Source organism: Euprymna scolopes, chromosome 44 (assembly GCF_053919585.1).
Source record: "Euprymna scolopes isolate OS-2025 chromosome 44, ASM5391958v1, whole genome shotgun sequence".
In the NCBI taxonomy this organism is placed as follows: Eukaryota; Metazoa; Mollusca; class Cephalopoda; order Sepiida; family Sepiolidae; genus Euprymna; species Euprymna scolopes.
Genome location: NC_136525.1, coordinates 35,575,415 through 35,592,899, shown reverse-complemented (window position 1 = coordinate 35,592,899; position 17,485 = coordinate 35,575,415). Strand labels below are relative to the sequence as shown.

Genomic DNA, 17,485 nt, shown 5'->3' with positions numbered 1-17,485 from the left:
TATTCTTTTAAACATTCATTTTTATTATGTCCCTATTAGTTTTTTTCGGTTTTCTTATAGGATGATCATCTTTAGTTAACTATTACGTGTAATTATATTCATGCAGATATTCTACATGATTTATACTTGCGTAATATTTGCGTAAAAAGTTATAGTAAACACAAATCTCTTTCCATATATATTTATGTATGCGTATATATTTTTGTTTAAAAAATGTTGCCTACCAAACTCTTCTGTCAGTTTTTGGTCAACAGACATGAAACTTAATATATAAGGTATTCAAATCCATGAGAACTTTATATTTGGGGTTTTAGCCTGGGAAAATCGGTGCAAAAGTATGAAAATTAAAAAATAAGTTGGCGAAGGTCATGAACCAATAGCTATTACGTTATGCAGCATATTCGTAATGGCGTCGTTCAACCATCACCGACTTTATTTTTAAATTTTCATATTTTTGCACCGATTCAAGAATCACGTTTGATTTAATACGACAGTTTTCTTTCTTCTATATTTTTCTGTGAATTTTCTTGATCTGCCGAGCTTTTTTTGTCTGCAGAAGGATTTTTGTCAGCCATTTTCCCTAAGCGCTTTAAACCATTGAGCGTTGTGAAGAGCACTTTTTATTGTTGAAGAGGCTTACAACGACAACCTTCTCTAGACGCCTCACATATCACCTATCAGAAAGTAGTGCCATTCGACGCCATATTACCGCTCGAAATAAAAAAAACTAAAGTTAACCGAAATAAGAAATCTAACACGAAACTTAAATATCAAAATAATTGCACACGACAATTAAAATTGCTTGGAGCAATACTAATTAAAAAATACAGCTCAACATTATCAGCATAGTTTTTAACATCGGTACTAACATATTAAATATATTTACAATTAATATATACTTTCGTAATTAAATGTACATAAATATTGACTTATAGTAAAGAAAAAAATCACCACACACTCTTTTATCCCTCCCTTCCTAAAATAAAATGAATTACACATAAAAAAACAGCAGAAAAAACACCTCTTTAACAACAAGAAAATTGCTCCTGACGTCGATCAATTATCGAAAGCTCTCGAAGAAAATAGTTGACAAAATATCACTCGGCAGACTAATACACAACTTCCCAACTGAAGCGAGAAAAATGCTCAGCAGAGCGAGGAAATTAACAGATATACATATAAATATATATATATATATTGAGTAAAACGATTCATAATTTTGAATTGAAAATCATTTTCAAAAGGAAAACAAAATCCAATAGATTGTACGATCGTTTCAGAAACGATGTTCATTTTATTTAAATTGACAATCGATATTGACAATTATTTGACAAAGATGTTGTCCTTTAATATCAAAGTCTCCTCATCAGCAAAAATAGAGGGAGGAAACAGTTAAATACACCAAAATAAAACTAGCATTTTAGTCGTGTGTACGGCTCTAGCACATCCACACCTATTGAGCTTATTATATATATACAGTACAACGAGCACTGTTTTCTTTTAATAGTATTAATACATTTACTTATAAATTGAAATAAACTCTGCTCTTTCTCTAATATATATATATATATATATATATATATATATATATATATATATATATATATTAGTGTTGGGACAATTAATCGGAATCAGAATCGGGAATCGGAAAGATTTGGGAGTATCGGAATCGGTATCGGAATCGGAAAAGTTGGTCCCTATATTCTGATGCCAAAACGATTCTTTTAATTGTTTAAAGTCAAATCTTCCATTGCTGGTAATAATGATAAAATAATAAACATTTATTGATTTTAAAATACCAGTAAAGCTTAAAATCGATAGATCGTCCCTCACAAGTGTATTTTGACGTGTAGGAAAATATCTGCATATTTCACATGTGTTTTTACGAAAATCGGGGGAAATAATCTAACAAGTTTAATAATTAGAGATTTATAAAGGATCGGAATCGGAATCGGTAATTGTATCGGAATCGGGAAAAATATTGGAATAGCCCCATCACTAGTATATATATATATATATATATATATATATATATATATATATATATATATATATATATATATATATATATATATATATATAATTATTTACTATAATAATTATTAAATACCTACAGTTTCATCCTTTCGGGAATCATCACTGCAGGGTGTCACGATTAACACCAGTCGATAGAAGTTATCCCGGGCTTCATTAGCAAGGACCCAAACCATTCGGCTACAGTTACCCGCGAGAAATGCTGTTGAATTTTAAACAGTTATTTTTTAATGCTTTTTAACGTCTGTCAGATAATGATCTGCCAATAAGAGCTATTTTTTTACATAGGCAGCACCACTTCTCAAGGCCAAGAGGCCACGAGGATAAGTGTTGAAGTGTACAGTAGAAATTGGACAATATAGTAACCGTTAGTAATGGAGATTCGGTAAATTAACTTATATGGAACGGCTCATCAAAAACTTGTTTACGTTAGACTTGAAGACAACCATATTGTAGTCAGCTGGAAAGCAGGAAAACGGAAGACAATTCCATAGGCGTGCAGTTCTAAGAAAGAAGCTTTGCTCATGGAATCCACGCTTAGGTTTAGGTACAGGTAAAGAATGGGGGAAACTAGTGATAGTGTTTTGTGCTAAACGGGTGTTTCTTGTGAAAGTTTAGCGAGGGGGGACCATAGAATGGAGCTCAGCCGAGCACCTGCCATGAAAATAACGATAAAGCAGAGACAAACTCGCAACATCTCTTCTGTGAGAAAGAGGTAGCAGGGAAGAGAAAAGGACATCCTCCACAAGACTACGAATCTATTTTGAACTCTATCAAGGTAGGATGTGTTCCATTTAAGATCAGGAGTAAAGGTCAAATCCAGAAACTTGTCAAAACATGAGGCCTCCCCAAGACGAGAGCCATTCATTTCAATTGATGCCAGATGGGGATCAGAGCGTCGATGATGTAAAGATAAAAGCTTGGTTTTAGATGCATTAAAAGTAAGCCACCTCTTTCCCCATTGTACCACGTGCTCAAGATCAAAGGAGAGAGAATCAGAAAGAACTTGGTCGTTTACGGTTTTAGATGTGCTACCATAGATAGTAGTGTCATCAGCATAGATGTCTACGAATAATGTAATGATGTGATTTGGAAGATCATTAATATATATCAGGAAGAGAGTTGGGCCCAGGATGGACCCCTGAGGGACTCCAGCATTAATACTAAGAGCTTCTGATTTCTGCCCATCAACTACTACTCTTATGAACCTATCAGAGAGAAATGATTTAATAATTGAGAAGACATTTCCAGCTATACCGTAGCTGGAGATCTTGTGAAGTAAACCTTTATGCCATACTCTATCAAAGACCTTTGATATGTCAAGAGCAATTGCCTTAGAAAGGTAGCCTCCGTCGAGAGATTCGCTAATCCTATGAGATATAACTGTAAGTACATCTGCTGTAGATCTAACAGAACGGAAACCATATTGCGTGTCAATAAGAAGGTTATTTTTGTTGAGATGGTTGATTACTTCTCTAACACAGATTCCAGAAACTTGGAGACTTATTGACCTGTACTGTGAGGGAGATGAGCGATCACCTAAATTCTTAAATACGGGGCATACTGATGAGATTTTCTAAAGTGACAGGAAGCAATTCACCTTAAGACAATGTTTAAACAGTTTTGTAAGGATGAGCGCAAGTTCTGATTGAAGTCTTTTGAGTACTATAATTGGAATACCGTCAGTGCCAGTTGCTTTACTGGAATATAGGGTTTTGATTAGCTTGGCAACATCACGTCCAGATATTTGTATATTACATAGCATGTTTTCTGATACAGGAGGAAATTGACCGACTTTAATTCAACTGAAAGTGCTCAACGATTATAAACAATAGAAAGTTTATTTAATTTTATTTTTTCAATTTTCTGTATTATCTTTTTTTGTATACACATTAACGTCCAAAACTAAGGGACAACATTTTAAAACCTAAATTTGTTAGAAATAACAACCGTGAAAAGCTGAAATTTTGACAGCTGGTAATCGTTTTAGTCATTTGTAAATGTTGCATCAGCCGACACCATGGCGAAACGCCAAAAACTTGATTACTCTGTGAGACAAGCTATTGTGAAGCTACACAAAGAAAAGCACACCATTAGAGAGATTTCAGAGAATGTGAAACGTTCCAAGAGTGTTGTAGGCAGGGTTATTAAAACCCCACGATGATATTGGCTAAATAGTTAATGCTTTTAAAACCGGCAGATCCCGCAAAACTTCGGCAAGGGAAGATCGAATAATGCAGCGTATGACATTAAAGGTCCGTTTTAAGTCTTGCACTGAAATTAAAACGGTTATGAATAGTACCTCATCTGTTTATGTGTCAAGACAGACTGTTTCTAGACGATTGCAAGAAATAAGACTGTTTAATCGGGCCCCAGGGAATGAACCACTTTTAGTTCGAAGAATAAGAAGAGTTTAGAGTTTGAAATAGGTATGTAATGTGGATATATGAAAATGGGCAAAAGTATTTTTCAGTGATGAAAGCAAGTTTAATTTATTTGGAAATGATGGAAAAAAAATGTAAAGAGACGTATTAATGAACGATTAAGTGCAAAGTGTACTATGAAAACTGTCAAGTTTGGGGGCGGAAACGTCATGGTATTTGGAATGTTTTCTATTCACGGTACAACGCCTCTTGTCCGGTTACAAACTCGTGTAAACGCGCAGATCTATAAAACATTGTTCAAGATCATACAGAAATCGGGTTTCGATAGGGCTACCTTTATGCAAGGTAATGCCCCATGTCACAAGTCAAAGCTGGTAATGAGTTACCTTGGCAAGATTTCGAAATTATGGACTGTGCATCGAAAGTATGGATGTATGGTCCAAAAATTTTTTTCGAAGTGTCCGTGGTTTTTACTTTTCGTGTAAGCATCTACGCATCGTCAGGAATGTTTGTGCTAATCTCTGTGTGGAATTCTGGAAATATTTTTTTAATATAGCAGTCGGGGTGAAACCGAATGTTATCAGCGGTGAGGTGTCATGGGGAAAGGGAGGAGAGTATGCCAGTTCTGGGGCCAATAGCTGGAACGGGTTGTGTGTGGAAGGAGAAGGGAGTTATGCTAGGCATTTAAGTATATTGGTGCTGTTTTGAAATGCGATTTGATTAATATTAATATTAAAATACGAAAAATTGAAAAAATAAAAAAGGTATTACTAAATAGAAGCTTTCTGTTGTTTTTAACAATGTCTATCTGAATGAAAAATGCTGCCTAAATATATGCAATATATATATATATATATATATATATATATATATATATATATATATATAGTTAGTGGAAATGGTAATTAATAAAAACTGAAGAAAGTGCTCGATACTGTTGTAGAGCAAATATGCGTTTTATTTTTCATTACCGTATCTTTCTGTTAAGTTACATTATTGTTTCAGCTACCCCGCCGTTTTTTTTTGCCGTCTGTAGCTTCCTAAGACTTTTACAGAACGTTCTGTAAAAGTCTGAGGAAGCTACAGACGGCCAAAAAAAAAACGGCGGGGTAGCTGAAACAATAATGTAACTTAACAGAAAGATACGGTAATAAATATATATATATATATATATATATATATATATATATATATATATAACATAATAAATAAATATTGTGCCAAGCCATGTAAGAACATTTTATTTAACTCGTGAATTACATACCACTGTATAATAAATGTATATGTAATATGCATGTTTATCTGCTATTCAAAACATGTGCATATATTTTTTTAAACAACGATATGAATGTCCAATCCTCTACACACACCAATTCATGGTGGCAACCGTATAATAGCTAATCTACTTTAATCTGGCAATATGGACAGTAGGTATCTTATTTTTATACTTGATTTGACGACATTGGAAATTCTAATGTACGAATACTTAATGGTAGGTATGTTGTAGTAATGCTAAAGAAATTTTTTGCATTTAGTCAAAAAAAAAAATTGTTGCACTATACTGTATTGTACAGAGTTCAAAAGTTTAAATATGACTTCGATGTCATAGCTACGTTCCTACCGTTTGGGCTATCGGCAGATAGATAAAAGAGATGTAAAATTCAATCGCTTCAAGCTATGAATGAATTTGCATATGCGCAAAAATAATAAACATATGTCGGCTAGTTGAAATGAACATTTTGCATTTCAACTTGCTGACATAATTCTGTACGCGTTATTCATCTATCCGAAGAAAGATTCCCCACCGATATTCTTCTAAGATATCTTCGGGCAGTAGCGATGTGTGAGGAAGAGCATTATCATGATGGAAGATGGCCCCTTTTCTGTTGACTAAAGAAGGTCGTTTTCGGATAAGCATATATGAGAATATTGCCGAAAAATTATGTGAATAATTTTTTAATACCCTGAAAAAAGTTAAAAATTAAAAATTGTGATATGTTTAATCAAAAGCATGAAATAAATTACAATGGTTAAAAATGTTACATTTGCAAAAATGTCGAAAAAAAAAGAAAGAAAATAAAAGATGTACAAAATACTGAGGATGGAGTTTGACTCCGAAAAATATTTAAATTATAAATTTCAAACAAGTAAAACATTTGTTTATTTTCGTAATATTGCGTTGTAATTTGGCTTTCAAACGCATCTCATGCGTACTTTATTTTATTTTATTCAAATTAAGTCAACGCTTCTATAACGAAAATTACACCCCTGGCGTTTATCTCACGTAGCCAACGCACCGTTCCGACAATTCAAAATACAACCGCTGAGAGACAACGTGGCAGACCTTTACTCACTTTTCTTTCTCTAAATTTACAACATGTCTAGAAAGAAGAAGAAAAAAAGAAAGAATATAAAAGATGTACAAAATACTGAGGATGGAGTTTGACTCCGAAAAATATTTAAATTATAAATTACAAACAAGTAAAACATTTGTTTATTTTCATAATATTGCATTTTCATTTGACTTTCAAGCGCACTTGATGCGTATTTTATTTCATTCAAATTAAATCACCGCTTCTATAACGGAACTTCTTCTTCTTCTTCTTCTTATTATTATTATTATTATTATTATTATTATTATTATTATCGTCACTATATTCATCAATATTGATAGTATTATTTATGTTGTTGTTGTGACGTGGTTGTTTGTGGGTGAAGCAGTTGATGGAACGGTGGGGTCACTCATTGGAGTTATATTTTGAGCAGTAAACGGAAGGGATTTCTGTTATAGGAAGAGTATTTCGTGGTAACTCAGTAACAGTACACGAATATATGACATTCCTATAGATACAATCATTTTTGAGTGGTCAGCCTTGCTTATTATTACTATTGTAGTTAGCTGTTTGCATTAAGCGGAAAGGGGTGGCTTGGGCTAATTTGATTTTTTGTTGTTGTTCGAAGCTATTATCGTTTGTGCTAGATTCTGCATTGTAGAATAGGAAATGTTAATTGATTTTTTAAATATGGTACTATATCTATGCAGTTGCTTAAAAGAATCTTCTAGAATCTTAAAAATTCCTTTGGTATATGTGTTTTTACATTTGAGCTAAAAGGGTGTTACACCAAATATTTTTCTTTTTCCTAAGACGATTGCGGAGGTTTCGCTTGTTAGAATTATTGGGCGGAGGTCTGTTGGTAAAACGGTTGATTATTATAGTTATTATTCAGCAAAATAGATTGTTTTCTGGAACCTGATTAATTTTTAGTCATGTTAGACGGCTGGTAACGGGGTTAATATGGTTATATTATCGGGTTTTTTTATTATAGCGTGTTTTTTAAGGCGTATTGAAGAAGATTATATTTTGGTTGCAAGTTTTTTGTCTGTAAAAAGTGAAGAAATTCTAGAGACAGAGGGTATTATGGATGTTATAATAGAATTAGGGTGATTTGAAAGCAAGTGAACATAGAAAAGATTTAAACTAGACTTATGGTAGGGGCTGTAGAATTCTGTATTAAGGTTAAGCGTAGTCTCAAGAAAATTAGAAGATTTTTGTCCGATTCAACTGCTATAGATAGCCCAATTTTCTAATTTTCCTAAACGTTTTATTATATTCCCTTTTGTTTAGCTCTAGTAGCGAATAGGGCATCATCTCTATAAAAATCCCCTTGGTATGTTTAAAAAAGTAAAGGTCTACTAAGTCCGTTACCTCAGATGATTCTGATTGGTTGGTTGATTGTTTTTGTTTTACGGCATATCAACCCTTTTCAGGTTATTTAATGCCGGATCCAGTTACTTCGAAGAAATTTTTTTTTAATAGAATATAATTTTTTTCAAGTCGGTTTCTATTTAACCCATAGTTGGGAGCCTAGCAGGTACTACCACTCCGGGTCAGAATAGACCTGGGAGCAATGCCGATTAAAGGGTGGCTCCACACTCCCCAAAGCCCGCAAGCTGGGGCCTCACCATCGGATATAGTTTAAGGTCAGATCAAGGACCAGCAGAATTTGAAGCTCATATATAATAAGCCTCCACAAGATACCAGTTTTCTGGGTATTTGTCTAGCGGAAGTCTGGTTAGTGCTCTCTCCTCAGTCTTTCCATCCTTCTTGAGCTTTCTCGGGTATTGGGTCTCATTGTGGGGGCGGTGATTGGGTAATGGAAATAGGGATGGAGAACTTATAGATATGCAGCTTCAATTTTCTTGGTTCCTTGTAACGTTTCGTGTTTTGTCTCAGCAATAGCTCGTCTGGCTCGCGCATGTGGCTCATGTATTAGTCTCTACATTCAAGAGTTTTCATTAATATTTCAGCTGTTTTCATTATTGTTATTCGTTATATCTTTCCAGCTATTCCTTTGATTCCAATTTCTCCTATTCTTTTCTCAAAGTTTTTCGGAATTGTTCCTACTGCTCCTACTATTATAGGTACTATCTTGATTTTTTTTTTCTGCATCATCCATATCCCTTTCAGCTGTCCGGCTAGTTCTGTTTTCTCCTTTTCTTGGTTAGCTGGGACTGCAAAGCCTACGGTTTGGCAGGATTTTTTTTTCTTGATAATTATTACTACATCTGGTCTTCTTGCTTGGATGGGTTTATTCGTTTGTATGTCCATGTCCCATAGGATTTTGTGATTCTCGTTTTCAATTACTGTTGCTGGCTTATTCTTGTATGATTTGTCTGTGTTTTGTCGATCTTTGCTTTGATGTTGTTGGTTCTTAGCGAGTTATTTTGTGCTGCAGTTATTAGGGATTCAGTTTCTTGGGTTACGTGTACTTTTCGCATCCTTGTTAAAGTGTTTTCCTCAATCTCATCCTTTGCCATCCTTATGAATCTTTCGTGTAGTTGTTTCTCTTCCCATTTTTCTTTTCTTGATTTATCCTTTTCTCTGTTTTCTATTTTATTGATTTTTTTTTCAGTGTCTCTCGCTGCCATGATTATTATTTCATGTTTTGAATTATGTATTTTTCTAGTTCTTTTTGGTGTCATTCACACGGTCTTATGCTAGAGAATGGATCAAGAGAGAGAGAGAGGGAGAGAGAGAGAGGGGGGAGGTGTGCAAATTATATGTAGACACGTTGACCGGAAGTCAGGATCAGCTGATCGGATTGCATGTGAGTCACGTGATAAGGTTAGCAGAATCGTGGAGATTTGGTTTAGACTTAGAAGAGGACCAACATTCAAGACGCAGAATGTATGTTGAAAAATACATGTACCACACACACACACACACACACACACACACACACACACACACACACACATAAAACGGCATATAAATAAATAGACGGAACCACTAGACGATCACATGACATTAACTCTGATTAGACGATCACACACGACATTAAGGCTGACTAGACGATCACACACGATCCTCCCTTTATGATACAACAACGCAAGACTTATATCCAGACTAGTCCCCTCCCGACGTTTTTCCTTTTCATGTAGAGTCGGTCAACATCGTCCTTCGGGTATAGTGCGTTGTGGATGGTCATGAATTTCCCAGTCTTCTGATGGAGATATCTCAGTTCTTCTTTAGTCCAACCTATGAATCTTACTAGTGATATTGCCCCTGTGTTTATGCCTTTTATTAGATTTCTGCTATTTTTTGCTGTTGTTATTGTTATTGTTGTTGGGTTTCTTCTTCCTCTTCTTCTTCTTCTTCTTCTTCTTCTTCTTCTTCACTGAGCGTTTTCACACAGGCTTCCATCAAAGCCTTTTTTTCGTGTTCCCTGGAGTCTAAGTAACAACACATCTCTCCAGGTTTCCAGTACTCTCCACCTCTTCCGGTAACATTTTCAAATGGATCTGCGTTATGGCAACAATCTTTTACCATTGATTTTTCTCTGGCAACGAACACTAGTCTTCACTGGAATTTGAGTGGGAATAGGCCTCCCAAAGGTTCCAGTCCTCTTCGTAGTGGAGGCTTGGTTAGCACTTTCTCTGCTCGGTCTGTCAATCATCCTTGACCCTTCACGACAATTTAGTGTGGTACCAGTTGATGCCGACACTTGAGGGGGGGGGGTAACTTACAATTACAGTGTTTCAGTTTTCTTGATTTCCTGTGGTGTTTCGTTGGGTTTCACCTCTGCGTCAATTCCTATAAGTCCGGTTAGTTCCTGTAGCTCACGTGTATTAGTCTCTGCATTTAAGAATTCCTTAATATTACAGTTGATTTTATGATTCTTATACGTTGTATCATCTCAGCATTGCCCTGATTTTTCATTACACTTTTAAGTTTTTCGGGAGTGTTGCTAGTGCCCTTACTATTATTGGTGTCATCTTGACTTTCTACATCTTCCATATTTCTTTCAGCTCTTTGACCAATCTGTCTCCTTGATATTCAGTCCGTGGTCTGCTGCAACGGTGAAATCAAGGATCAGGCAGAACTTTTCCTTCTTGGTATTATGATATCCGATCTTCTTGCTTTGTTTGTACGTTATGTCCCAGATGATTTTGCTGTCGGTTTGTGCTTGTACCATTTGTCTGAGTGTACAAGATGTAGTTGTTTTGCATAATTTCCAGTGTCTTGCCTTTCCCACCTCACCGTGTCTATTTTTATATTCGTTTTAGGCTGCTGTATTCACTTAATATGTTGTTTAACGTTTCGTCTCTTTTGCAACAGAGTCCGTATTTGTTGTGTTAATCTTTGTTTTGATATAGTTTGTTTTAATCGCGTTTTCTTGTGTGGCCGTTATTAGAAATTCAGTTTCTTTGTTTAGGTGTCCTTTTTGTAGCCATGTCCAAGTTTTTCATGAGTCTCAGCTTTAGTCATCCTTATAAATAATAGATGTAGCTTTTAATTTTCCCGTTTTTATTTTCTCGCCTTATACCTTTCCTCTCTGTTCTCTTTTTTTCTTGTTGCTTTTTTCTGTATTTTTTGCTAGAGTTATTAGCCTTTTTGTGTTATATGTTTTACTAGTTCTTTTGTGTGTGTGTGTGTGTGTGTGTGTGTGTGTGTGTGTGTGTGTGTGTGTGTGTGTGTGTGTGATTCATAGAGTTTACTATACAAAGTCCTCCCCTGTCTTTCCTTTTCCTGCAGAGTCGGTCGGAATAGTCCTGTAACTGTAGTCCATTGTGCATGGTCATAAGTTTCCTGTTTTTTATTTTTTGTAGAGATACCTCAGTTCTTTTTTGGTCAAACTTATGAACAGCTCGGAGTATATTACTAATGTGTTTATATCCCTTATTAGGTTTCTACTATATAGCTCAGTTTTTAAGGATTTTCTTGTTCTTTTTTAATATTATTTTCAAATTTTCCTTTATTTTATTTCTTTTGTTTTAATGTTATCTGCTTCCATACTTCCCAAATAGCATGTCATGTTCGCCTGGTGGCCACATATTCGCTTGGTTGGGTAGTTCTATACCTTCAGTTGCCTCCATTTTTCCCCTTATTATAATTTGTGGGGCGCACTTTTCCTTGTCGGTGAGGCTGGTTGCAACTTAGAAAAATTCGATTAATGGGTTGTCTGTTTTTCCGGTTTTGGTTGTTTTTGTTTTACGGCATATCAATTATTTACATGTAATTTAATCTCGAATCAAGTGATTTTGAAGAAACATTTTTTAATAGAATATATTTGTTTTTTCCAAGTCGATTTCTATTTAACTCATAGGCACGATCCTAACAGGTACTACCACTCCGGGTCAGAGTGTACCTGGGAGCAATAGCAATTAAAGGGTGGCTTCACACTCCCCATAGGCTGCAAGCTATAAAGTTAGATCCATGTCCAAGGAACCTATATCTAAAATTTCAATTGTTTATACCGAAAATTGGCGGAGGAGTTTGGTAGAGTTCTCAATGGTCAAATCGTTTAACTTTGACTCCTTAACAGCCAAATTTCTGGCCGAAAACGGATTACAAAGTTTTTCCCAAATTTCAGTACCTTGTATATCAAATTTTGAGTCTGTAGATTTAAAATTGGCAGAATTATTGCGTAGGGAAATGTACACAGACACACAGACAGACAGAAAGAGAGACACGTTAAAAAAAATAATTTTCTTTTTTTTTTTTTTTTTTTACATTTTCACCCCTAACAAGGCACATTGCCATTTTGGTGTAGGGGGCTACTATCAGGGGAAACATCTACTGGGGTACTATGTAGGGATTAGGGCAGCGAGATGTTGGTTCACGTTGCACTTGAACTTATGAATGTCAGTACAGTTGGGGAAGCAGTGACCTGGAATGGAATTCCAAATTCTAGCAGTTCTGGGGAAGAAACTACTGGAGTAGAAAGATCTTTTACATCTAGGGATCTCTACAGTGTGGGGGTGGGATTTTGCAGCTTGTCGGGTCTGTCGAGGGTGTTCACGTCGTGGGGGCACAAGTGCTTGCAGTTCTTCAGAGCATTCACCATTATAATACTTGTAGAACAGGCAGAGGGATGCAATGTTTCGACGATGGGACAGAGGCTGAAGTTTAGATGCCAGTTTAGGGCCTATCAGATTTGCTACTCTCTTTTGAACCCTGTCAAGGAGCGAGAGACTAGTAGCCGATGCACCGGGCCAAATATGACAGCTATACTCCATACATGGGCGAATAGTGGCCTTATAGAGGTACAGGATACTTTCGGGTGTTAGAAGTTTTCTAGCACGGTAAAGAAAGCCCACCTTCCTTGCAGCGGCCCTGGCAATGCCCTCGATGTAATTGTTCCAACTCATGTTTCCTGTGAACGTTAGGCCAAGGAGCTTGAGAGACGTACTCTCAGATAAAGAGTCGTTGGCCATTGCTATAGGTGGTAGAGAAGGTTTCTTGTAATTATTGAATGAAACCAGTTTTGTCTTGGTGGTATTGAACGTTACCATCCATTTTTGTCCCCATTCCACTACTGATTGGAGGTCATCCTCTAGTGTTTCTGTCATTACTTTAGATATATGTTCATTTGTTTTCCTGTCGTGCCTGCTATAGAGTGTGGTGTTATCAGCATATATACCCATCTCAGAGGCAATTTTGTCGGGGAGGTCATTTATGAATATCAGGAACAGCAGAGGTCCAAGGATAGATCCCTGGGGCACTCCCGCATTTATATCATATTGTTTAGATGTACGACCGTCGAGGACAACCTGGATTTTTCTCTTATCTAAGAAGGATTTAATTATGTTAAGTATTCTACCAGTGATACCGTGATCTAATCTTCCTGAGGAGACCCTCATGCCATACCCTGTCAAAAGGCTTAGACGTTTCATCAGAAATTCGATGGAGAATAGATGAAAAATCCTGATAATTATTACTTGAAGTAATAATTTCAAGGAGATCCTAGCCAAAAAGAAAAGGCTCAATATTTAAGAATAGAGCAATATATAAGTTTCGTGGTTCAATTTTAAATTCTGAAAAAAAAAACAACATATAGAGACATATATTCGATTAAAGAATGTATTGCTTGACAAAAGGAATATACAGAAGGGGTTATTTTAATTTCCTTAATCTATGAATTTTCAACGATGGCTCATATCAATTTCCTATCAATTGCATTTTATTTCCTCTGATGATATGACCATTGTTAAAAATCGATTTTGTCAAGTAATAAATTCTTAACTCGAATATATGTCTCTATATGTTTTTTTTTTTTCAGAATTTAAAATTTAACCACGAAACTTATATATTGTTTTATTCTTAAATATTGAGGTTTTTCTTTTTGGCTAGGATCTCCTTGAAAGTATATATATTATTTATATATACTAGTTGACCGCCTGGCGTTGCACGGTCATACAATACGCTTAAATATGATATATATATATATATATATATATATATATATATCATATTTAAGAGTATTAAGCAACTAGTATATATATATATATATATATATATATATATATATATATATATATATATAATTTAAGCGTATTGTACGACCGTGCAACGCCAGGCGGCCAACTAGTATATATATATATATATATATATATATATATATATATATATATATATATATATATATATATATATATATATATACTAGCTGGCCGCCTGGCGTTGCACGGTCGTACAATACGCTTAAATAGTATATTTTAATTTATGCAGATTGTGTATGTATTATTATAAAATCAATCCTCTACTGATTTTTATAACGAGGAATAATTGGTATTGTTGACTAATTCGGGAAAAAAATTAAAACATAATAATGATAACGTCGTTCATCAAATTCCGTCTGTGTTTGTTTAAATTATCACGTCAGCAATGTTTGACTTGACGATGAATGCCCTTGAAAAGTCACTTCTCATTAATGCTTACTTTTAAAATACGCAAACGAAGAAATGATTTGCGACGATTTTAAATGGTTCCTTTTCTTCTATCGTATATTGAAAAAAATAAAATAAAATGGTGAGATACACCCGGGCTTAAACAGGGGATCATTCGATCTGTAATCGAATGCTCTAACACTGAGCTATATATCCAGCTTACAAGAAATCTGTTTTTCATTTTAAGAAGAAATGATTTGCTGAGATTTTATAATTTCCCTGGGTCGGTATAATGTAAAATATTATCGTGTAAAAATACTTCTTGTTTATCAATAAAAGAGAATGATTGTTTTTAGGATCGAATTTTTTCGGTTTTCGATAGTTATTGGATGAATTTCTGTATAAAACATATCTAAGAACATTGCCATACATATAAATTGTCTTTGTGTGAAATTTGCAAAAGATAGACTAAGCCGTTTCGGAACCAATAAGGAAGGAACTCTCACACACACAAAATGCCTTTTGTATATATATATATATATATATATATATATATATATATATATATATATATTACATCTTTGAAAATTTGGAGCTTTCAGTTTTGCATTAACCAGTGAAATTATATAAAAGTTCTTTTGATAAGTTTTTTTCCCCCTGAAGAAAAGTGCCAATTTTTGAAACTCCATGGAATAAGGAAATAATTAACTTTATCTTTTATCACGTGTTTGAACGTGATTTGAAAAAAAATTTAATCTATTCATATTCTCATGCTCTATCTTATATATTGAGCATTTGCATCTTGATAGGATTATCCTATAAATAGTGGTAGTAATATTTATATCTTTACTTTAAGATTTCAAATTTATATTTTTATATATATATATATATATATATATATATATATATATATATATATATAACTAGTAAGTTATAATATATATATGGCGATTAAGCTACGCTGGATATTCCGCGTTTCATCCACTCTAGGACTCTTCAGGCTTATGCGCGAATTTTGTGGTTGTCTGTCGTTTTTATATACGTACCTTCTATTGAGATTTTAGTTAGCCAATCAGCTTTCTAGTATCTACCGCGCCCTTCCTATCAGTCAATGAACATGCACTTATCGGACAAAGGCCTATTTGACCTCTGGTTGACCTGTTCCTTAGAATGATCAACAATAAGTTCTTAAAGGGACTGTCATAATTATTACTATAGTTATTTTTAATACCTTCAGCTGTGCAGCGTGTCACGATTACCGCCGATAGGGAGATTCGAACCTGGTAACGAATCCATCTCTTACTCCATTAGCAAGGAACAAACCCACGTTTGCAATTTCATATCCAGCTGCATTGTACCCGATCATGTACATCCTCATCTGAGCTCCTAATGGTCGCATTAGCTTCAACTTGATTATTTTATCAACGGAAATGAGACAAAAACGACCAAAAGTCATGCGGTTTCATTGACTACCACTTTGATGACACCTCTGACCATTAAGGTATCACTCGGTCCCCTTCAAGTCACGACCTCTGCTATATAACAAAGTAATAGAACAATATTGTTCAGTCAGCTTAAATGCTATTCAGGTCAAACTTCTAAAATGTTATAACTACATGTTAGATTATGGACTCGTTCTGAGTATTACTAGTTTAGATGATGGTCTGATTACGTTTCAGATAGGATAATTAAAGAGGGATGGGTGGTGGCGGCGGCGGCGGTGGTGTCATTGTTGATTGGGTTGTAGGGTGTGGGGAGCGTTTGACAATTGAAATAATGCAACCAACGCCCAATTCAATCTGTATATAAAGGTTTAAAGAATCGGCGTAAGATGTCTCAGTCGTGAATCGAACCCCAGTCGTTTCAGACTCTCTTCCTGTCCCAAGTCTTCCCAGAAGGTGAGAACATCTTCGACATTTACTTTAAACAACTTAATCTGTTTTCTTTCTTTTATTCTCTTAATGCCAAGTACTCTGAAAGCGATAATGAGCACTCTTCACTTATAAATCACTTATAAAAACGCGTAACTATATATATATATATATATATATATATATATATATATATATATATATATATATATATATATCAATGCACCTCTCTAAGTCTCTTTCTCTCCTCCTATCTATATAGATTTTCTCCGCCTTTCTCGCCTTCCCTTCTACTGGCAAAACATATACACATCCATATCCACTAAACGTGTCAAGTAACTTAAACAGCATATATATATATATATATATATATATATATATATATATATATATATATATATATATATATAAGAGCAAATATTTAATAAAACATGTTAGAACACTTTGAAAAAGAGTTAAAAACATATTTAATCTGAAAATGAAACATTTAATAAGTGGCTAGTCCTTAATCCGCGGAGTTTGTGAAATCACCTTTGTCTTCACCATATTCCCTCTACTTCACTTTTTGTTATCAAGTAAGGTCTTTGACTTACTTGCAGTTTTATCAAATGCATCAAATCCGATTCCGCATTTTGCTAATTCCTACCCTCTGATGAGAAGGAAAGTATTTCTTCGAAACTCCGCGGATTAAGGATTATCCACTTATTAAGTGTTTCCTTTTCAGATTAAATATGTTTTTAACCTTTTTTCAAAGTGTTTTCAACATGTTTTATTAATCATTTGCTCTTATTATAAGCTCTATCTGCTATTTGGTTTTATCGAGCTTTTACATTTGGCTGAGATAATTTTATAAATATTAATTCATTTAATATTTATAATTTACTTTAGTTTTACCATCTTGGATTTTTTTGGTAAATTTAATTGTAATTTTTATTTTATATATATATATATATATATATATATATATATATATATATATATATATATATATCCCATTTTTTTTTTTTTTTATTACATTTTCACCC

The 17,485-nt window shown here is 34.4% G+C and overlaps 1 protein-coding gene across 1 annotated transcript in view; it reads left to right on the top strand.

Moving 5' to 3' along the window:
• Positions 1-16,396: 16,396 nt before the first annotated feature.
• Positions 16,397-17,485, top strand: part of LOC145268788 (uncharacterized) — a 9,542-nt gene continuing 8,453 nt past the window's right edge. The window contains exon 1 of the mRNA XM_080124403.1: positions 16,397-16,487. The gene's annotated coding sequence lies outside the window, so the exon portion shown is untranslated. The remainder of the gene's footprint in view (positions 16,488-17,485) is intronic.